Below are 23,472 nucleotides of genomic sequence, written 5' to 3'. Positions count from 1 at the left end.
TGAATGGGGTGCACGGTTTTCATAAATTCCCCAAAAATCAGGGGATGATGGGACTGCCTTGAGTCTTGGCGTGTGCATGTATCCCTGGACAAGCTATTATGGTGGTGAGTTTGAGATTTTTAACGTGCAAATTGACGGAGCTATGGAAAGGGGTGTGAATGGGGTGCCCGGTTTTCATAAATTCCCCAAAAATCAAGGGATGATGGGACTGCCTTGAGTCTTGGCGTGCGTGTGCACCCCTGGATAAGCTTTCATGGTGGCAAGTTTGAGATTTTTAACATGCAAATTGACGGAGCTATGGAAAGGGGTGTGAATGGGGTGCCCGGTTTTCATAAATTCCCCCAAAATCAAGGGATGATGGGATTGCCTTGAGTCTTGGCGTGCGTGTGTATACCTCCATGAGGTGTCATGGTGCCAAACTTGAGGTTTCTAACTTTCACAGAAAAAAAGTTGTATACTTTTTTAGCTTAATGCAAGCCTATGGGGGGGGGAAACGGAGCTCCGATCCGGATCCGGAGCTCCGAGCGGAGCGGACATAGGCGGAGCGGGGGTGGGGCGGAGCGGCCCGATCTGCAAATCGCGGATCTGGAAGTGAAGCGGAGCGGGGGGTCCGTGCACACCCCTAAAATTTTCTATTTTTGACTTAAATATTTCCCAGCAGTTTCATTCTCTCTCCTTCCCTCCCTCTCCTTCTCTCTCTTGATGTACCAATAGGGCAACTGTGCTGCGAATGTGTACCTCCTTTTCCATGAATTTCATACCAAATACTTCCTTCAAATCACCTTGAGATCTGTGCAGGGGTGTACAGTTTTCCTCAGGATTTTCCTGAGACATGAGATAATTCACAATATCATAGTATCTTGTTGATAGCCAATCCTGTGAATAAAGTGGATTTACAAGGGCAGTGTCTTTCCCTCCCATAGTAAGGTGTGTTTTGGATTTTCCCCTCCCCATAATTTTAAATTATTTGATCCATTCCTAAAATTGTTGACATGGTTCAGAATTGATATACTGATCTTCACTTACTTTCAGTGAGCATGATATGTATCTCCTGCATATTGTGCACAATCCACCTGCAGTATGAAGCAGCACTCATGCATAGAAGTTCAAGTTCAACTTTTGTAAACTGCCCAGAGAGCTTTGGCTATGGGGCAGTATATAAATTTAATAAATAAATTTAATAAATAAAAGTAGAACTCGAAAGAGCCCTGCCCCTCCACTCACTCTATATGTGGATACAAGAGACAGGGACTTCTCAGTGGTGATGCCATGTTTTTGGAACTTCCATTGAGTGGATGTTTGCCAGTTTCCATCTTTTCTCATCTAGCTTTTCAATCAATAACTTGCTGCATTATGATGATGTTGCTGAAATTGTAGTACTCCTCCTGTTTTAATGAAGTGCGTAATTTCATTTCCTTGCTTTCTTTTTTATTGAATTGTTTTATTGTAAGCTGATCTGATTATTGCTTAATAGAAAAAAACAAGATTATAAATATTAACTAGACATGAGAATAAGGAATTAGTTCTTTCCCAAAACTACTTCATCACAAGGGTGCTGTGCAAAAAGTCTTCACTAAATTGACTTTCAGTCACTTCACCACAAGGCAATGTGAGTCAATGCATAATTTGTATAGGATTGAGATGAAAGCTGACGGTCAAACTAGATGTGACTGGGGCTGGTGCAAGAGTTGAGGGAACCCTTGGCAAAGTGCTATCTGGTGGGGGGGGCTCCTGCAGTGATGAGATGGGCCCCATTGCCTCAGCAGGGCCAACTGTGTGCACCTGCTCTGGGCCTGCATTCAAAACGAACGAAACAAAAAACAAAGCATGACTCCTGCCATGAAAACATAGGGCCTGCCATGCTTTTGTAGCAACAGCCATATTTCTCCATACATTGCCCCAGATGTTGACTCACTTTCTGCATTTATTTATTTATTTATTACACTTATATACCACCCCCATAGCCAGAGGTCTCTGGGCAGTTTACAGAAATTCTAAAATTGAGATAAAAACGAGTATACAAAATTTAAAATTCTAAAACATAGAACATACACACACAAAGCATTAAAAACCATTAAAAAAACTAAACATGTGGGTGATTAAGATGTGCTGCCATATGCCTGGGCAAAAAGGAAAGTCTTAACCTGGTGCCGGAAAGATAGCAGCGTTGGTGCCAGGGGAGCCTCGTCAGGGAGATCGTTCCATAGTCTGGCGGCCACCACCAAAAAGGCCTTGTCCCTCGTTGCCACACTCCAAGCCTGTCTCAAAGTAGGCACCTGGAAGAGGACATTAGATGTTGAATGTAGTGGCCGAGTATATTCACGTCGGGAGAGGCGTTCTGTCAGGTATTGTGGTCCCAAGCCATGTAAGGCTTGGGACCATCACTGTATGGTTTGTTCTTGTCTCCTTGTTCATCTGATTTATGGCTTAGGGTTTGCATCTGCAGTGGGCGTTGCCTGGGTGCCTTGGCCACTGCAAGTTTTGGAGAAGTGGTTGCAGTGGGCCTGGATATGACTTTAAGCATGTGATTCAAAAATGTACTTAGACTGGACCAAAAATTAGTCAGAGAGGCACTTGATCCACAGCACCAAGAACTAAAGCTTATGTCTTTTCTCTGCATCATTTCCCTAGTGAACATCTCTCTGCCACCACTGCTATTTTCCACATTTGTTAAAAACCCAGGGCAAATAAGAGGGGGATTTTTTGGCAGAAAAATGACATTGGGGAAAGGGTTAACCTGCACACATACCCAATCTGAATAGGGGTCCCTGTACTCAGAAGACCCGAGAGTATGGGGGACTTCATTTTGGGAGATGTTGTTCCCTAAAATACATGTCTAGATTATTTAGAGACATAAAGGTGTAATCTATGACATAATGGGGCATGGCAAGAGATCATTGGGCACAACCTAGCCAAAGTTAAGCCTAGTGAACAGTTTGGGAGTACCCAATGCTTTACTAAACTTTAGTAATAGCAAAGCAAAGCAGCGAAACCAAGTATAATGAATAAATAAGCTTTCTCGTTTAAATGCCATCTATTTCACTGAAAGAGTTAAGCATGTGCCCACTGATCATGATTCTTGGATGTAAGAGACTGTGCTATTCTACTTAACACTTTGTCATGTCACACATCATGAAACTGGCTCACTAAATACATCACATATATTATATAAAATATGCCCATGCACTTGCTTGCATTGTGCTCATGACACTGAGAACCATTTGTCGTAATGGCACTCTGCTTCTGAATTATATGGGGAATTGTGTCAAAGTGTTTGTGACATTCACATTAATATCAAATGAATCAATTAAGAGGAATAGGATGATGATGAATACTAAATACTTAATGATGTGTTTAATTAATGCTGAATTGCAGTTGAAATCTCAAGGGAGAGACTGATACCCACATAGATATCAAATAAATTAATGACTATTGCAATGACAGGCAGTACAAAAGTATACACAGTGATAAAGCACCTAAAAATTTACCAGCCATAAATTGTGAATGATTAGCATTTGCCTGAAATGACATTTATCATGCTGATTTGTAAAAAGGTAATAATTCATGCAGAATTAATAGCTATATTGATAGAATTCAAGTTTTGCACAAGTCAGATTTCTTCTTAACATGTTTGTTCTTCAGTTCAAGGCAAAAGTGTGTGACTGATGATTAGAACAAGCTCAAAATACATGTCCTAACATACTGGCTAGTCAATATGAAAAAACTATTATACATACACACTCCACACATCTAACAGCATAAATCCACCACCCAAAAAAACCCCAAACACCACCACCACCATTTAAAAAAGAGACAAGACAAGAAGGAAAACCATCTGCCAGTTCAGAGTTCCCGTCAGGCAGGATCCCTTTCATACTTTACCCTCAACGGTCCAGCAGCCTGTTTGTATTCAGTATCATATTCATCAATGGGTTTCAACAGAGACACTTGGCCACATGATGGGCTCAGAGACAAGTGGGTGCTGTGCTGCAATTTAACTGTATGCAAAATGCCAGTTTAAGGATTGCTAACTAGTAGTCATTTATGCTGCCAATAAGATTCAGGGCTAAAATCTGACATGGCAGAGTTTGAATTACAAGAGAGAAGGAAAGGAGAAGGCTTAATCAAATCTACAAACCTGGTTCTCTGCAATTTTAGATGTACCATGCCTCCCCACCTTATATATATAAAAAAGCAGCTAAGGGGCCTGTTGCATAAAAATACGGGGCTAGACTCCCCTTTAACTCAAACTCCGAGATCACATAAGAAGAGGAACTGGTGTGTAGTTTGCTTCTCAATGACTTGTAAGTTGAGTATTTTCTTGAGAATATATAGACAGATCACTATGTTAATATAATTGCTAAAATGTTACACAGTTGTCAGGCGTTGGTGTATGTATGAGCTCCTTGCAGTGTGCACTCTATCAACCAGGTGCCTTAATTACCTGAAGCTGTATCATTAAGCAGAGTGAGGTAGCTGACTCAGACAGCTGTTTCCCCCCCTTAGTTATTTAATGTATTATTATTATTATTATTATTATTATTATTATTATTATTATTATTATTATTTTACAGGAGAGGATGTGAAAGAACAGAACTGTCCTTCATTTTGTATTTAGTTTGGTTTTAGGATATTATGGGTTTAAAATCTGTGTGTGTGTGTGTGTGTGTGTGTGTGTGTGTGCTAGTCAGTTTCAGACAAAGTTCATAATTTAGAGGTTGAAAGTATAGGTAGACTGTGTCAGGGAGTTGTGCTCAGAACAACAGAAGATAATAAACTTGAACAGAAAGTGAGAGGAACAGAGAGAAAGAGAGAAGATTTAACTCAGGAAATAGAAGCTTCCTTTGCAGAAATGAACACGAAACTACCCTCCTCATTTGCTGGATTTGTGATTTCTTTTTTTTTTTAAAAGAAAATATAATCCAGAAGGGTAGAGAGGGAGGAGGAGGAGGAGGGGAAAGGAAAAAGGAAGGAAAGACAGAAATGTGGGTCCTATCCTCAGTGGATGGTGGCTCTGATTTCAATGGGGCTGTGAATCCACTCCGAGGACATGTCTACACCAGCCATTTATCCCAGGATCATCCCTGTGCATCCAAATGACACACAGGGGATCCCGGGAGCAGGCAGGGACGATCCCTCCATTTTCCTGGGATAATCCTTAGGTGATGGAGAAAGGGCCGGAGTTTCAGTCAAAACCAGCCATAAGTCTAAAGGAACTGTCCAAGGTGCTGAAGCTATTTTGGGGCTAGGGCTCAACACCATCGATCTGGCTGGTTCTGTCTGAAACCCAGAAAGGATTCACAGCCCCATCTAAATCAGAGCCAGCCACCTCCACTGCATATACGTTTAATATATATGGTCATCACTATATCTATCTCAGTGATAACAAGATTTATAAAGTGGAAGTGGGTGGGGGAGCAGCCCATGTAGCACCAGTACTATTAGTAGTAAGATTTATTCAGACAAGTATATCAGGAAACAAGGTTATTACCTTCCTTCAGCTACTTAATGTTCTTTATGGCACTTGTAATTAACTGGAAGGTTTTCAAAGAGGCATCAGATTAAAGGCTAGGATTCAAAGATCTCTGTCTGTGCATTATAAGAAAGCATTTCCATGACGACTCCTGTACTGCACTAAACTGGAGTGTTTTGGGGTTTTTTGAGGAGGGAGGGGGAGGGAGGATTGAGGGGTGCAGTTGGGATGGAGTTGTTGACACCATATGCATATGCAGAAGTGTTTTCTACTCACAAAAGGGCTTCTTTTGACCCAAGCCATTATAACGAGAACTTTACTTCAGTTTGGCCTCAACAAAATTCCTAGCTGCTGTAGGGAGCTGCTACTAAAAACAAACAAATCCAATTACACTCTCATGCAAACACCATTTAGTACAGAAAAATGATGATTAGTTGACAACTTATAACAGGTATAAGTTGTCTGGGTGCCTCCACCAAGGAAGAATTAAGGAAGAGGGCCTTGGCAGTGATGGCTCCCCCAACTGCAGAATGATCTGCCCAATGAAACCCACCTGGCATCAGCATCTTTTCAGTGCCAAGTTAAGACCTCTCTTTTCTCAGGCATTTGGCAGTATATGATGAGTTTTAAAACAGTCCTGAATATGTCTTATGGTTATGGTTGACTGTTCAAAGTTTTTTCAGAAATATGTTGCCTTCATGTATATTGTCTCTGTTTCTTAGGTAAATAGTTTTAAAATTTTGTATACTGTATTGTAATGTTTTAACCTTTGTAAACAACCCAGAGAGCTTCAGCTATTGGATGGTATAAAAATACAAACAACAACAACAATGCCATTCCCCCATCCAATAATTGTCTCATATATATATATATATATATATATATATATATATATATATATATATATATATATCAGCATCTATATCAGTTACAGGGGTAAGCTAGATCAAGGGCCTAGAGCAGCCTCCCCAACCTGGTGCTGGCCACATGTTTTGGACCAAATTCCATCAGCCCAGTCAATGTTTAGGAATGAGAAGAAACAGAGAAGCTCCATTTTCAGAGAACCTCCTTTGCTCTCCATTGAAGACCAGTTGCTGAAGTAGAGGACCAGGAAGGAAGAAGGCAGTTGTGAACTTCCTGAAGGCATTTGGTGGGCAGCAGGATTCTGGTCTAAATGGACTTTTGCTCTGATCCAGCAAAGCTATTTATTTATATGATTTATACCTCACTTTTCTACCAAAAAAATGGCACACAAGTTGGCTGTATTCTTAACACATTAGTATCTATTTCATTTCTTCCATTGAGATGAATGAAGCAGGCAAAATGTAGATGAACATTGGAGCTTTTACATTAGTAGAAATTTATTATGTTGGGCTGTTTGTCTTTTATTTAGGTTATAATGCCTTTACCATTCAGCTTCTTATCTGTATGACAGTGTAATTTCCACATACAATCTACTGGTGATATGTATTCCATCTCTCTAGTGCATGTGCAAGGCTTAGGGCAAGACTGTAATAGATTCTCTTGCAAAGTTGATTCGAAATCGTTCAGGTGATCATAGGGGGAAAGTATCACTCATGATGATATGAACGCTAGAAAACATGTGATATAAGGGCTTAATTGAAATGCCAGGAATAGTTGAGTGAATGGGTCCTTCACATCTATTTAAGCACCACTTAAGGAATAATGAATTGTTATGACTATAGAAAATACAGCACTCTGGTGAGATAATGTGCAGAACATGTAATATTAAAGAGCTAAAATAAAACTTTTAAAGGGATTGTCATGTCAGTGTACTGAGTTTAATATAATCCTTACAATTAACATTTATTCACACAGTGTTCCACAACTTGTCATTCCTGGGAAATCCAGATACTCAAGGGTGTATGACACATGGAAAGTCATACTCTCTGTAAGTGCTAGCCAGGGTGTGGATAAACTTATAGCAAAGTGGGGGCATGATTAAATCCAATTGGTCACTCCAATGGCAGAGCCAAAGTATAGGACAGGAATCTGGAGATACAACAGACATGGGAAAAGATGGAAGCAGGAAGAGGACGCTCTATAGTAACCTGGTAACATCCCACTTGGAATACTGATGCATTGTACATGGAATTGTCTTTCAAAATATTCCAGCAGAAACTTCAGTTGGTGTGGAAATGGCTGCAAGAGTCTAACTTGGCCTGGCCCTTCCAAACATATTACATCAGAATTTCATCAACCTCTTTGGCTCCCAGTCCATTTCTGGACACAATTCAAAGTTTTAAAGCCCAACATGGTTTGGGGACTGTGATATCTGAAATAATACATCTGAGGTGCGTCCCTATCCCCATGGTTTTATGTTAATGGGGATCACATGACTGAGATGTTTTTATATCCAGTTGGCTGTAGGGTCCCACCACCACATATATCCAATACAAAAGGGACTGCCTCTGTCCCTGTCGCTATGTGCTCCAAGCCTCTCTCCTTGATGTCCACAGGTTGAGCTGAATATAAGCAAGAAGGTACCACGCAAGAAGGTACCATGTAGGTACCATGTAGCCTCCCTATGTCAGCAGGAACTCTGATCACACAGTGTATGAATATCCTTCATGTACTGGTACTGTACACACAGTTTGTGGTCAAATTCACATTGGATGGAGAAGGACATAAAATATACAAACATTTAAAAGAACAGGACAAAGTAAGTGTTATTCAGTCGTAGTTTGGTTAAGGATGGGTGGAACAGTCTAAATTTGGTCTATTTCAGTTTCTCACATGATCAACTCAAAGATTTGATCTATGTGCAACCTGCCCCCACGAAAACCTCTTTTCTGTAATACAGAAATTCTGTTTGTTACACAATGGGGAAAAAAGATGGTTGCTGTTATGGCTACATGGCGTAGCCATCTTTTTTCCATACGAAGTGGAAGGGATGGATGGACATATCATCATGTTCCATCCTCCCAGGGATTATTGCGGCCCCATTTGTGAGAAAACTTGTTTGTCTTTTCCAACAAGTGTATTTATAGCTGAGGTGAAATTTGAACCGTAGACCTCTAGCCTACTGTTCTGATTCTTAGAGCGTCATCACACAGGGGGAAATCGTGTTTGCTTACCATCACTTCTCCACCTGCATGTTTGTCCCTCATTACTTCCTCTTTTGAAAGAGGAAGTAAACAATGTGCACTTGGCCCATTCAGTAGGCCATTTTGATCCCGCTGCTTCTCCTGCACACAGCAGGAGATAGCGGCAACTTCTGCCTTTAAAAATAAGTCAGAGTTACTGGGGTGGGGGTTTGTCATGCAAAGAAGGGTAGAAGGGGCAGGAGGCGCATGGGAGGCAGACAGCATCATGAGAGGGACCTGCAAAAATCTGAGTGCCCAGTAACGAGTGTGCAATAAAACAATCATCTGATGAAGCTTTTGGTCACTGTGCTATACCAGTTCTCTGATTTATTGGCATTGGTTTTGCCCGTTTACAAAGATTACTGAGGACCAATGGTCATGAACAAGCTGTGAGATGGTGGTTACTTAAAATGCCAACGCATAACAGACATCTCCACATGACATCTGCTCCAAATGAATATGGTTTTTCTTTGGCTCTGCGAACCACCGAAAAGGAGCATCATGATGCTAGAAGAGGAATTGCCATTTCTTCCCACATTAATGGTTTGTTAAATGGAGGAGTCTTTTCATGGCAGCATTTTAAGCAGCCGCTCCTTCAGTGTTTTTTCACATGAATCAGCCTCAGTAATCTTGGGGAAAATTAATTGGGTACACATGGGTGTGGTCTAGTGAATAAAAAAAGTCTGAGTAATGGGCTCAGAAGTCCCTGGTTTACATTTCACCTAAGTAATGTACTCACTATGACTCTGTTCAGACATAGCCAAGGTGGTTAAGCAGTTCTGGATTAGTGTGTCATGTGAACCATTTCTAACCATGGTAGCTACATAACCACTGTTTAAACACACTCACTAACCATTTGCTGCAGAAGAATTAGTGGCCTAACCATTGTTTAGCGTCTTGTCTGAACAGGGTCTTTGATTATTAATGTTTTGACTGAAGAATCACATGGGAAATATAGATGAGGTGAACAAGACCTGAGGTAAACCTTCTAAGGAAACTTTTAGGGAACTATATTTTTAAACATTGATTCTTCATTCCTTCTTGTTAGGCAGCAGCAACCAAAACCACCACCAACAACAACCTCAAAACAAAAACAATATAAATATGTCCTTTTAGATAACTGTGACTACAATAAATCAAAACAAAAACCGATGGGCTGAGAAAAATCCTCCTTGCTTGCTGAGGCAGGTTCGTTCAGCTCACTCAATAGCCTGAGGCGAACATTAGGCTTTCCCCGGTATGTCTCTTTTTCAGTCTTTAACCCTCAACCAACATCCCAGTATTAGTTTGCTGATTTCCTCATGAGGGATTTTAGCTGAGAAACAGATAAGTAATATAAAGACTTTCAACATGCTATCCTTTACATTGAGTTCAATGAATTTCACTTGCAGGTAAGTAGGTATAAGATTGCAGTTTTAATTAGGTTTATCCCTTTCTTCACTACACTTTTTCTTAGACTCCCCCTACTATCCCACAACATTTACCCCTTTCTTATGTTGGGATTCATTTTTTATTGAACAACTTCATTGATTGATTTGATTTGTACCATACCTTTCTAACAAAAGTGGCACACAGCAGCCTACGATCACTGATAAAAGCAACAAACAAATACATTAAACAAATGTTAAAAAAAAAATCAAACAATGCATTAAAGCAATTCAAAACAATTAGCTATGGCCACTTCTGGACAGGGATAGTTTGGCCACAGTGGTCTGGACATTAGTAACCTCAAGTCTGGATTACTGCAATGCATTCTAGGTGAAGCTGCCTTTAAGTTTGCTCCGGAAGCTGGAGCTAGTGCACACCGCAGCAACTCGCTGTTGTCAGGAGCTGCATCTTTTCAGTATATAACTTCTTTGCTGAGGGAATTGCACTGGTTACCTATTGGCTACCAGGCCAGGTTTAAGGTTTTGGTACTAGTGTACAAAGCTGTAAAGAACTTGGGACCAGGATACCTGAGAGAGCGCCTTCTCTCTTGCCAACTGGCCTGATCACTGAGGTCATTGGAGGGCATGCTTCTGTGGCCCAATTGGAATCCACCAGGAGAAGAGCCTTTAGTGTAGTGGCCCCTTCTCTGTGGAACTCTATGCCCCTGGAGGTCAGGCAGGCAGGTGCCAGTACTAGGCTGCTTCTGGCACCTCCTGAAATCAACTCTGTTTGAGAAGACTTCCTCAACTAACTAGCCACTGTTTTTCTGGTTCCTTTGTTTTTAAATTGAACAATTTTAACTTGCTTTCTAGATCTTCTTTCTTTTACTGTTTATACCTATGTTCACCACTCTAGAATCTGTGTTAGGTATTTGAGCAGTATATAAATATTGTAAACAACATCTTTCAACCCCAAGCACCCATTAATCCTCTTTATAATAAACTGGTACCTTATTTACTGTCTAGAAATGCATCTCTTATAAACTGTCTAGAAATGCATCTCTCATTTCTAGACAGAAAGTCTCAGTGAGATACAGACTGTGGCCACTGCACTGTACTCTTGAATGATTTTACGTTACTCTTCAAAGAGGTTTTGTATAACACTCTTGTAAAAGATTTTACAATTGCTGTGATTAGTGGTAGCTGGTCCATATTGTTCTTAGCTAGAGTGACTTCCTTGCCTCTTGGAGAGCTTCAAAATCATCTGTAGGATGACATATAGAGTGGAAAAGTTAAAATAACCCTTCAGCTTCTTTCATTCCTAAAGCACCCCTCATTTAGAGATGCTGACAAATATCAACTGACAAATAGGGCCTGTGAGCACAGGGGGCTTATATGCAGGGTCAGGGAACTGTGTGATAGAGGACAGGTGCTGTTGAGAGATAAGATTGCCCAGAGGCTGCAAGGTGAATGCACCAATTGACCTCAAATGCTCCAGATCAATCATTTGCTGAGAAGCTGCTAAGAACCACCTCCACTCTTGAATGTTGACAATGTAATGTGAAGGGGCAAAGAGTGACAGTTCAGAAACTTTAACTGGTGCAGGATGCGGCCACATTCTGGTAGGGGCGAGGCAATTTGATCATGTAATGCCTGTATTGCGCCAGCTGCACTGGTTACCTGTGTGTTTCCAAGCCCAATTCACAGTGCTGGTTTTGACCTTTAAAGCCCTTAACAGTTTAGGACCTAGTTACTTGAAGGGCCACCTTCACCCATATCAGCCTGCCCACACTTTAAGATCAGAAAGAGAGGACCTTCTCAGCTGCCCACCTGTGAGCAATTAGGTGGGTGTCCTCATGGGAGAGGGCCTTCTCTGCGGTGGCCCCAAATCTCTGGAACAAACTCCCATCGGAGGTCCACCATGCGCCATCCTTACAGGCTTTCAAGAAGGCCTTAAAAACATTTTATTTTACCATGGCCTTCGCATGATAGTATTGTTATTGCTGTTATTGTTGTTGTTATTACTGCTATTGTTGTTCCTGATGGTTTTATTGTTTTAATTGCTGTTTTATTGTGATCATGTTTTATTCCTTTTTAAAAAATTAATACTTCTTTGCTTTTAATATTTTATGTATTTATTGATGTAAGCAACCTTGTGAGGGCATCTGCCCTGAAAGGTGGCCAAGAAATGTTTTAAATAAATAAAATAAAATAAATATATGAAATGTTTATATCAGAGACCTGTAGCAGCACACAGGGACCAAGAACAACTTGGGATACAAATCTCAGTGAGCCCATGGGTGAAGTTAAGTAGGAAGCTATGTGGTTAGGGAGGGGCTGTGGCTCAGTGGTAAAGCCCCTGCTTTGTATACAGAAGGCCAGAGGTTTGATTCCCGACATCTCCAGGTAGGGCTGGAAAAACCTTGGCCTGAAACCCTGGAGAGCAGCTGCCGGTCAGTGTCAGCAATACCGGGCTTAGATGGACCAAGGATTTGTCTCAGTATAAGGAAGCTTCCTATGTGCATTAGAATAGGCATTTCAAACATTTCCTGGGGAACATGAGCAGGAGGGTGCTGTTGCATTCATATCTTGCTTTTGGGTTTCCCATCAATAGCTGGTTGGCCACTGTGTGAAGACAATACTGGAGAACATGGACCCTTCGTCTGATCCAGCATGGCTCCTCTTATGTTCTTATGTTGAAATAGTCTTTTAGGACAAAATCCACTGATGTCTGTGAGACACTTCTTGAACTGGTCATTCAGAAGCATTGCAGCCTGTTAAAGCTACATTGCATACATAAGGCACTGTCATTGCTGGAGGGACTGCAACATTTAAAGGTTCATTATGAGAACAAGGGATGTTGACATGTCCACCAATTTTGACCAAAGTTCTTCACTATTGAGCTTTAGTCAGTGAGCCTAATCCCAATCCTGGCTCTACTGTTAATCTTTTTGGACTCTGTTCTCCACAAGGATATGCTTGCATTTCTTCTGCCTGCACAGTCATAGCCAGTCAGTGGAAATCCCAGGCAGGTTTTACAGTGCGGGAGTGGGTGTGGGGGATGAAAAGGTATAACAGCTAGTGCTGTTGGATCGGTTTACACATCACAGCCGAGTCCTAGAAGGGAACTCAAAATATGTGCACTTTACAGACACCTGCTTCCCATTTATAACATTTATGAACAAGCATTCTCAAGCCACAAGCTCTCAGGCATCTCAGTTAGCATTCTGGAAAGACCTTGATCCACGGTAGACTAATGACAAAGACCTGGGGAAGTCCAAACCACAGGCAGACAATTTGCAATGCTACTTTTACTGTTGATTGTCATGAAAGCTATGTGTATGTTCTACTCAATGTTGGCTTATTCATTCGTTGTTATTCTGCTGAAAACCACACACACACACACACACACACGTACATGTGTGTGTGTGTGTGTGTGTGTGTATAAAAAAAAATCTTTCAGCATAATGACATTATGAATTACACCTTTAGATGCACCCCAACTTATACTAAAACTCAGCTACAAAACTGACCATGCATTTCGGGGGTACCCTAGCCCTAGGTCTGTAGAATCTTTCTGAGACTAACAACTAAACATGTGAAATTGACAAAAGTTAAATTCTTCACTGAGCTGCTCCCAGATGAGGCTTTTAATATGCAATCACTCTGCCTCATTTTATGGAGGTTCCAGATGACTTCAGTATCTACTTTACTATCTACTTCCACTCACCCATGACTTCTCATCACTTCTTCCATCCTTTTCCTTGTCGTGGAAAATCCATTTGTGGGAGCAGAAAAAAAAGGATGGAATAAACTGCATGATGCCTTTTGATTGCTAGCACCAGGAACCCTCCATCTGGAAGCATCCAGATCTTTTTTGAACCTTGAGTATAAAGGGACTGCACCAGCTAGCTCCACCCACAGCCAGCAACATCTGTCGCTGGTGGCCAGGTGAAGCAGACCTACATGCATATAGACAATCAAGTTTTTTGATTGCAGGAGCTCTGTGCATATTGTTAGCGCACAGGGCTGAGTGGAAGGAGCCCATGAATCCCTTGCACATGTTTTCAGTGCACAGGAGAGGTTGGATGAACTGTCATTTAGTTTTATTCATCCTCAGCCAGGTCACCATTATAACACAGTGTGTTTTGAGGTATTCAGATGCACCCCAAATTGGGGGAGAGGTAGTGAAGAAGATTGTATCTGAGAATACAAAGAAGCTCTTAATACGTAAGAATAAATATGGATATATAACCAGAAACATAATATGCCTTCACTTCACTGGTTTTAATATTGAACTGTAAAGTACATTATCATACTGAGATACCTCTAGGCACTTCACAAAATTAGTTTATGAAATCTTAATAGTACAGCTTGCTCTGTTAAGTTAGAAACCAAAAGAAAGGTAGCCCCGCCCCCAAAACCACCAAACAACCAACGAACCATGAAACAGCCATTATTTATGCAAAGGATGAAAAGATCAGTCCCAGGCCTGATGCTTCCAGAGGATTTGAGGCTGAAATAATTAAAAGATTGAAGTGATTATTACTAAGGCCATCTTCAGAAAAATGATATTTGCCATTTGTATGGTCATGATGTCTTTTTTCCCTCTCCTCTGGACTGCATAGTGGGCCTAAATTATAGAGGTTTTGTATTGATCACAGTTATATTTATCAAGGAATATCTGTAACATTTTCATTGATGCATCTCCCCATTCAAAATAGCTCATCTTGAGTACTTTCTTGTAAGACATTATGGATGGGTTTTGTTCAGTTGCCCCCAGGAATTCAGCTAATGTGTGATGTTTGCATTCAACTAATGTGAGTATGTCACTGGGGTCAGAAAGCAAAATTCACATTTTTCTAACTAATTTTTCTATCTTTGGCTTTTCAGTATAGAAACTGCAAGGTATTTCACCTGCTCCACTGGTTTCTAGTTCAATGTTGATAACGCTGGCTTGACATTTTCTGTGCTTGACATTTCCTAGGCTAATTAAGTAGCAAAGAACCAAGTCACCCTCAAGAGGATTGTAGGAGAAGATTGCTCCTGAAGATTTTTGGGTAGCAAGTAGTTTCTTCAAGCTTTCTCACTATGACTGGCGATGTCATCTTCAGATAGACCAAGAAGGAGGAGGAACCACAGAACAACATAAGACCATAAAAAGAGTTATACTGTAGCAGACCAAGAGTCCATCTAGTCCAGCACTCTGCTCACACAGTGGCTAATCAGCTGTCGTCCAGGCACCCACAAGCTGAACATGGGTGCAACAGCAATCTCCTACCCATGTTACTCAGCAACTGGTGCTTATTGCCTCTGATACTGGAGGTAGCAAATAGCCATCAGGATTAGAATTTATCCAACCCCCTTTTAAAGCCATCCAAATTGGTGAGGGAGAACAATGAAGGAACGAGAGATTTTAGGAATCTACTAAGGATCGAGGAAGGGGAGGGGGAGGCAGATTCACCAGATTTGGCTGCTGTTGGCTGCCCGTCCCTCTCTTTCCTGCTGGATGCTGAGCTGGGTGAGGCAGGATCAAGTAGCTACAAAAGAAAGGGGAGAAAGAAAGAAAGTTACCTACCTTTTCAAATCCAGATTTTCTGGGTGATGCCTGGCTGCCTGTCTCTCTGGGCCTATTTACTGTACATGTAACAGTGGGAAATCATGGGTTAATGAACTCACAATTGTCTGCAGTGTGAGCTGGGTGCATGTCATCACCATTTTGCATGTGCAGCCTCTGACTGGAAGTTGCTCTGTGTTGTCTGAACCTGGACACTATAGGTTAATTGTGGGTTAAACAGCCTATAGTTAACCTAATACACACATAAAGGAAGGAATCAACCACCAGTCCAGCATGCTGTCCTATGCAGGAAATTAATGTGGCTGGCTCTGAGACTGCTCAGGCATAGCAGAACCCAGCCCACCTACCAGCCAGCCCCGCCACAAGGTTTCCCATTCTGATTGGAACAGCACCTAGTTCAACAGCCTTGGTCCTCCATCATTGCTGAGCACTCAACCCCCTCCCTTGTGAAGGAGGGATCATCTCCAATTAGCTGGCTGAGGATGAGGAGCTTTTCTGTGTATGGCCAGTTCGAGGGTGTGTGAGCCCTCTGGGGAGCCCTCTGCAAGCACACTCGCACATGTCAGTCAGGCCTTCCTTCCTTATATTCCTGCTCTGCAACAGGAGCAGCAGCTGATGCAACGTTGGCACACTGCAATTTCCAGGTAAATCAGAGAATCAGGGAAGGGGAAGGTATTAGTGGTTGGCAGCCCTGCACACTCTGATTCTAGCCCCTACTGTTGGGCCCCGTCCTGCACCAGTGGCCCCTCCCAGAAGGTTTACATAACAATGACAGGTAGACATGATGCTCCCATCAGCAGGGCTGGATTGAAGTCTTTGTAGGCCTTGGGCACTCCCCTGATGGTAGGCCTCCAAGATAGCTCTACAGGTAAATATTTGTACTCCACCCTGAGATCTTATTGGTATAGGGTATAAATGTTTTAAATAAATAATATTTATATTGTACAAGTCTCAAAATCTATACAGAGGGCCAATGTGTGTTTGACTTTGGGCTAGTGGGGCACAGCACTGGGAGATTCTAACCTCCCAAATACTCTAAACAATAAATCAGAGTCCCCAGATATTACCCCACATTCATATCTTTCCATTTAAACATACTTGGAGTTTTCTGTCCTGACCTGTGCTGGTGCCACCAATAGCTCATACATAGCACAGCTGATCAGAAATTTTGCTATAGGACCTATCCCTTGTCTCCTGGAAGGGAAAGAAATTGCCAGGTAGTTGTTCATTGTTGTGTTGTTGTTGTTCTATAAATTTTCAAAAGATTTTGGAAAGGTTCCAAATACAGGTGGTGGAATGCAGGTTTTAAGATTTGATGAAGTATCCAAGGAATGGTATATGGGACTGCAGGAAGGGAAGGAATTTACTGCGGAATCACACTGTAGACTGCCATATATATATATATATATATATATATATATATATATTCCAACTTGCAATGCTGAACTTTAAGTCATATTGATGACTTGCCTGTGCACACGTTTATTTCCAACACCTTAGCTTTGTTTCCATAATATTCATAGTATTTCGAGAAATCCATTTAACTGTTCATATAGGACCTTTTTAGTATGTGACAAATGTACTGGTGTATATAGTATGCATTATTCATGCCATTTCTGCTGCAAATTTTATATACTTTTTGAAAAATGATTTTCATTCTAGGTTTCATTTCTTGGCCAAACAGAACTGATAAAGCCCACCAGAGCTGTCTGAAATGACTTCTAAGTAATGGTGGTCACCATAACATGTTAATTTGATAACTATTCAACCTTAGTATGCAGTTTTCAAAAGTTCTTTCACCTAGTGCCCATAGGACTCCTGAGTTAATGGAAATGTTCAAAGTCAAGTCCATCTTAAGCTGGGGATGGACTGCTCTGTCTGTTTTACTTTCTCTCAAATTCTAATTTTTAAAATCTCAAGTTATTTCCATCCTGTATATGAATAAGTTTGTGATTCTATGATCCTGTTCAAGGCTATATGCTAAGCCACTGTGAAGCATTTTGAGGTAACATTATGTCTTAGCGTGTTGTGTGAACCATGACATAGCGCGTTGTATGAACCATTCCTAACCATAGTTGCTACATAACCATGGTTTAAATACACTCAATAACAATTTGCTGCAAAAGTGTTAGAGGCCTAACCATGGCTTAGTGTGCTGTCTGAACAGGCCCTATGTAAATTCCTATTAAAAAACACCCTGAAATTAAAGTCTCATCCATCTGCACCAGCCAAATTCAATAGATACAGCTATTCCAAGCGTGGAGAAGGCCACATTGTACCTGTTAAAGAGCTGTTAAAGATCAGGACCCTATCTGTAAAAAGCGGAAGCAAATCTAATTCACCATCTCAATCATGGTTTTAAACACTGAGATTCAAAGGAAGACTTTTAGGCCATTTCTACACCAGCGAGAAAATGCAGGCTAGTCACGGCCAAGTCCCTCTGCATCCAAATGAAGCACAGACCTCCAGAGTGGGTTTTCCCAGGGATAAATAATCATTGGGAAAATCCAATTCCTCCTGCAGTCTCATCCTGAGACCGCAGGAGGTGTGGCCGCCCATCCCAGCTTCTTCCCTTCTCCCAGCAAGTAGCACAAATTATCTGGATAGTAAGGATCACCTGTACCTCTCTTAATTTCCTAGGCTAGTCTGCTTCATATGCTCTGTAGAGGGCAGACCTTGAAAATTGTTTGAAAATTAGACAGCCCAAATCTTCATGTATGAGGTTTACTTGGACCCCAAGTAAAAGTTGTCTTGGGGTCTGGCTTCTATTTCAGTGATCCAAGCCCATATATGGACAGTAATTTTACATGACACCAACTGAACACACTTCAGTCTCTATTCTGCTATTTGAACAGTGGTGTTTCCATTTGCACCATCCTTATTCGTTACCTGAAAAATTGACAGAGCAATCCTGTATGTGTGGCTATGCTGGGGGCAGGGGCAGAGATGCACCACTGCTAGACTTGTGGAACATACACCAAATCAAAATGTCCTCAGTGTGGGAGGGGGAAAATATTTATTAAAAACATACAAAACCCGTGCACAGCCAGACTCCCAGCATAATCTGAATCTATGCCAAACCAGAGTCCATAAATCAGGAACAGACCACACAACTACATTTCCACAACATGCAGATACATAGAGGGAGCTAATGATGTCACAGCAGTCCAGCCATTTCCCCAACATCATAACACATACATACAGCACACACAATGCTGTGCGGAAGCTGTTGCTTGCCTTCCACCTGTAAAATATGAGCATTTTTATAGCTCTCTACTTTTGTCACTTTGCCTCCTACAACCTCTCCAAATTTCTCGCTACAGTGGGAGTATATTGGCATGAAATAGTTTTATTTTAAGTTTACACAGGAAAAACCTGAAATAAAGGGAAGCATAGAATACTCTAAAAAATATGAACAGATGCTCAGAGTTAACAGTCTAAGGAAAACTAGTCACTACATTTTATAGCTTGCAGAGCAACAAATATGACTCATGGATTATATTTAAAGGGAATTATAACAAACACTTTGCATACATTAACAGTTCTGCAGCCTCACCCTTACTGTGCTAACAGCTACTGACTCCCTTTTTACAGAAGAACAGCTGATACAACAATGTAGTTGAGGTCAAGTATGTAGTAGCTGAGCAAAGATCTTGACCTATCTCCTGGGGACAAGGGTACTGTCTTAGTAATTAAGCCCTTTAAACATCCTCTAGTGTCAGAAATAGATGCCACATGTAGTTGCTAACAAAAATGACAGCTGCATTTCCCCATGTCCCACAAGCATTTATTTACTTATTTGACTTGTAATCTGTCTTTCCACCAAAAAAGGCAGCCAAGGCAGCTTACAATTGCTAATAAAATTTGACAAAAACAATAATAGAGCAATTACATTAAACACAATTAAAATAATTCAAAACACAACAATAACAGAGTAAAAACAGCCTCTGACCCAACAGACCCACTTATACACAAAGGGCCTGCTTGAATAAAGCAGTCTTTGCCTGGTCACGGAAGGATAGCAGAGAAGGAGCAAACCTAGCCTCCCTCAGCAGGGAGCTTCACAACCAGGAGCAGCCACCAAGAAGGCCCTCTTTTGCATTGCCACCAAATATGCCTCTGAAGGTGGGAGTCTCGAAAGTAGGGTCTCATCAGATAATCTTGAGAAGGTGGCTGGGTCTCAAGGATCATCTAATGATAGGGCACCTATTCAACTATCATAACACAGAGGTAGGCAACATGTGGCCTTTATGCCAGAGGCGGCTTCCTCTGCACTGCTAAACTTGGCAGTGATTTTTTTTAATGAAAGGAATTGCATTTTTAGTACTATGGAGCTCTAAAAGGGTCAAATTTAGCTTGTAAAGATAAATTTGACCATTTTACTGACCTGCAGAGTGATAAAAGAGTCAACTTAAACTTGAAATAAGCTAAATTTAACCTGTTTAGGGCTATAAAATGCTCGGGAATGTTTGCCACAAAAATTTGACAGCAAATCACCATCTCCCCTGCCATTGCTATTTGGGGCAACATATGGACTATGCAGTCCACAAGGGCTCTCGGGGGATAAAATGGTCTCTGGACCTCCTGCATTTGCCTGTCATGACATCTTCCCTTGTTATCCATAAATTGGGTGTTTATGATCTGTGAAGGGGAGACCTATGTATTGAGCCCCAATAATGGAATATTTTCTTGGCTTCCACCAGAAATCCACTGCACCAAACATGTTTTGCTAGTTGCAGCAATTGCAGCAGGAGAAGAAAAACATCTTGGGTAGGTGGTTGGTGGCAGTGTTTCTACCTCTGTGGGAGGCATCGTATCTTAAAATAAATCAGAGAATAGCTTCCATAAACATATTCATTTCTGCGTTGAAGTTGATGGGTTCCCTTGAAAGTTATGACAATTTGAAGGAGTATCTAAAAAAGGTCATCCATGCTTGTAATTTATGATGAAACTATTTGAGTGCTATATTAAAATAAATAACAATTCAGTGCTAGCAAATTTTACAAGGTATCTCAAGAACTATAAAGCCTACGAGACCATGGAACAATGTTCCATTGGAAAATATGGACCAGACCTGGAAGAGAAATTCATTTGGTTTCCATTTTCATGTGAACATACCTAATTTTGCACTTTTGAACCAATATGTGAATTGAAATTCAGGCTTTGCAATTTGCACTTCTAAGAATTTTGTAGTGCAGTTCTCCAACCAAATATGTGTACGTAAAATGCTCATAAAAATGCATAAATGAGTGAAAATAGCAGTTAAAATGCATTATTTTAGGAAAACTTGTTAAAAAAATGTACAAAACTTTTAGGCAAAATTCATTTGGGACTAACCAAACATAAGACTGGAAATATTCTTGAAGTTCAGAATGAAATGAACCCAAGATTGGAAAAATGAGAGAAACTGAAATTGGCAGATTTGTCCATCCTTAGATAGACCTATGCATTACAAAATGATACTGGAACTAAAACACCGACAGCATAATCCATGTCAACTTAGAAGTAAGAATGATTGAGTTCGATGAAGTTTTCTCCTAGCTAAGTGGGTACAGAATAGCAAATGTATGTGGTAGATAGAGGAAAGCCCACATCAGTAGTCATGAAGTTAGACTCTCTGGAATAACAGACTCAGTTAATGAGATTTGAGAAACAATTTAACTACACAAAATAAGGAAAAGTCTAAAAGTAATTTGCTGAATTAATTTTACGTCAGTAAGGTTGCATTTGAATGCAGTGCTTGTTCATTTATTCAGTAATTCATTTATTTGCTTTACTTATACATATACATTTTTCTTGTTAAATAGCATTGTAGTATGCTTCTAAATTTGTATTTAGGATTCGTTTCATTACACTAAAAGCACTATTTTTTTGCCAATGCAGCTTTAATAATACATGTAAAATGCTAAACTATATTTATATTTATTCATTCTGCAGAATAACAGTTATCTTCTAAAAATAAAATGTATTTTTAAAATATCCTGCTATCATAGATAGATAGATAGATAGATAGATATAGATAGATACCATCTATCTATCTATGGTACATCTTGGTAGTAATTCAGTAGTTGTGCAGTGTACGTGAAATACTAAAATGACTATATTAGCTGCAAAAACATTTTAAAAAAAAAAAAGCATTGATCCAAGTTCTGTGCATTGGTGATTTTATGCAATAAAATAGGGATGTGCTCCGCTCCGATTAGAAGCGGAGAATCAGAAGCGAATTGGCCTGCTCCGCCTTGCCCAGAGGCTGAGTAGAAGCGGACCAGGGACCCGTAGGAGCACAGCGAAGAGACACGCCCATACGCGGAGTGCTTTCCTTTTTGCGGCACGATCCAATCGCCATTTTGAAAAATTTCGCCCATAGGATTGCATTGCGGAAAAGAATAGGCGATAACTGTGTTGTTTTTTAAGCTATCTTTCTGAAACTTCTTGTGCTTAGAGAGTCGTGGCTGGGGGTCATTTTGAGCCTACTCTCAGCTCTCTGCATGATGCAGTTCGCTTGCTAGAATTTTTTGAAAAAATCGGTTTAAAACAGCGGGAAAAGGTACCTTTTCGAAGGGCTGAGGGGCAGAGTCATCTCCCGGTCATGATCACATGATCCCAAAGTTGGAGGAGGAGATAGGCAAAATGGGTAACTTGGGATTCTGGGAACTTCTCTTTCTTAGTCTGAACGGACTTTTCCCAGTGTTTTTTTAAAACAGTAGCCCCACCAAATGCACAAACACAACCTGAAATCATATACTAAGCAAATAAATAACAGATAGGAAATAAAGCACTGCTACCCACCCTAACCTTGGGGAACAACTGAATAGATGTGGTGCAAGGGGATGAGCTCCCCTAGGGCATGTGGACGTGCCCTGTGCTGAAGCTAATGCCTGTCATGAGGTGAAGTGAAAGGTGACTTCTTAATCCCCCTCCCCTTGGGCACGTCCACTCCCCTCTTACTGGTAAAAGACAGATATAGCCTTTTAAAAAAAAACTTCTTGTTGTTTATTCAGCAACACTGCTGCTTTTAATTCCACCCCTCCTTTGTTTATTTATTTATTTATTTATTCCATTTTATATGCATTACTGGCTTTGAAACTATCCTTGGCTCACTTCCTTGTGCCTCCAGAAATGTCTGCTGCCTGCCTGCCTTCCCTCCCTCCTCCCCTGCCCGCCTCGCAGGGATGGTGTTTGTGTCTTGCTTTGACTCATGGGAGAAGTCCTTCCTGCACTTACTTAGAGTTTTGGAAGTTCCAAATCAATTTTTCAAGTGTGGAAGAAGATTCATATTTAGGTTTATCTCTACTCCCCAATTCATGGCATGTTGGGATTTCCTTTGAAATGGCCCCATTGAGCTGTCTGCAGCTTTAAATCCCTGAGATACTGGGGTGTCTGATTTTCATAAATTCCCCAAAAATCAGGGGATGATGGGATTGGCTTGAGTCTTGGCATGCATGTGTATCCCTTGATAAGCTATCACGGTGCCAAATTTGAGGTTTCTAACGTGAAAATTGACGGAAATATCGAAAGAGGACTGAATTGGGGTTATGGGTGGTGGGTTAGAACCCTGTCAAAAATCAGGGGATGATGGGATTGGCTTGAGTCTTGCCATGAATGTGGCTCTAGATGGCATCTGTGAGGGTGCCCGCTTCAATTTTTTTTATCTGTCAAAACGTCGGAGAACAGTCCATGTCTGCAAATGGGGTGTCCGATTTTCATGAATTCCCCAAAAATCAGGGGATGAAGGAATTGGCTTGAAACTTGGCATCCACGTGGACACATGGATAAGCTGTCATGGGACCGAACGTGAGGTTTCTGACATGCAAATTGACGTAGTTGTAGCATGGGACTTGATTTGGGGTGAGTTAAAAGGTTAGAGCCCCGCCAAAAATCAGGGGATGATGGGATTGGCTTGAGTCTTGCCATGAATGTGGCTCTAGATGGCATCTGTGAGGGTGC

The sequence above is a fragment of the Elgaria multicarinata genome, chromosome 5, assembly GCF_023053635.1.
Source record: "Elgaria multicarinata webbii isolate HBS135686 ecotype San Diego chromosome 5, rElgMul1.1.pri, whole genome shotgun sequence".
NCBI classification, from domain to species: Eukaryota; Metazoa; Chordata; class Lepidosauria; order Squamata; family Anguidae; genus Elgaria; species Elgaria multicarinata.
This window is presented reverse-complemented; position numbering follows the sequence as displayed.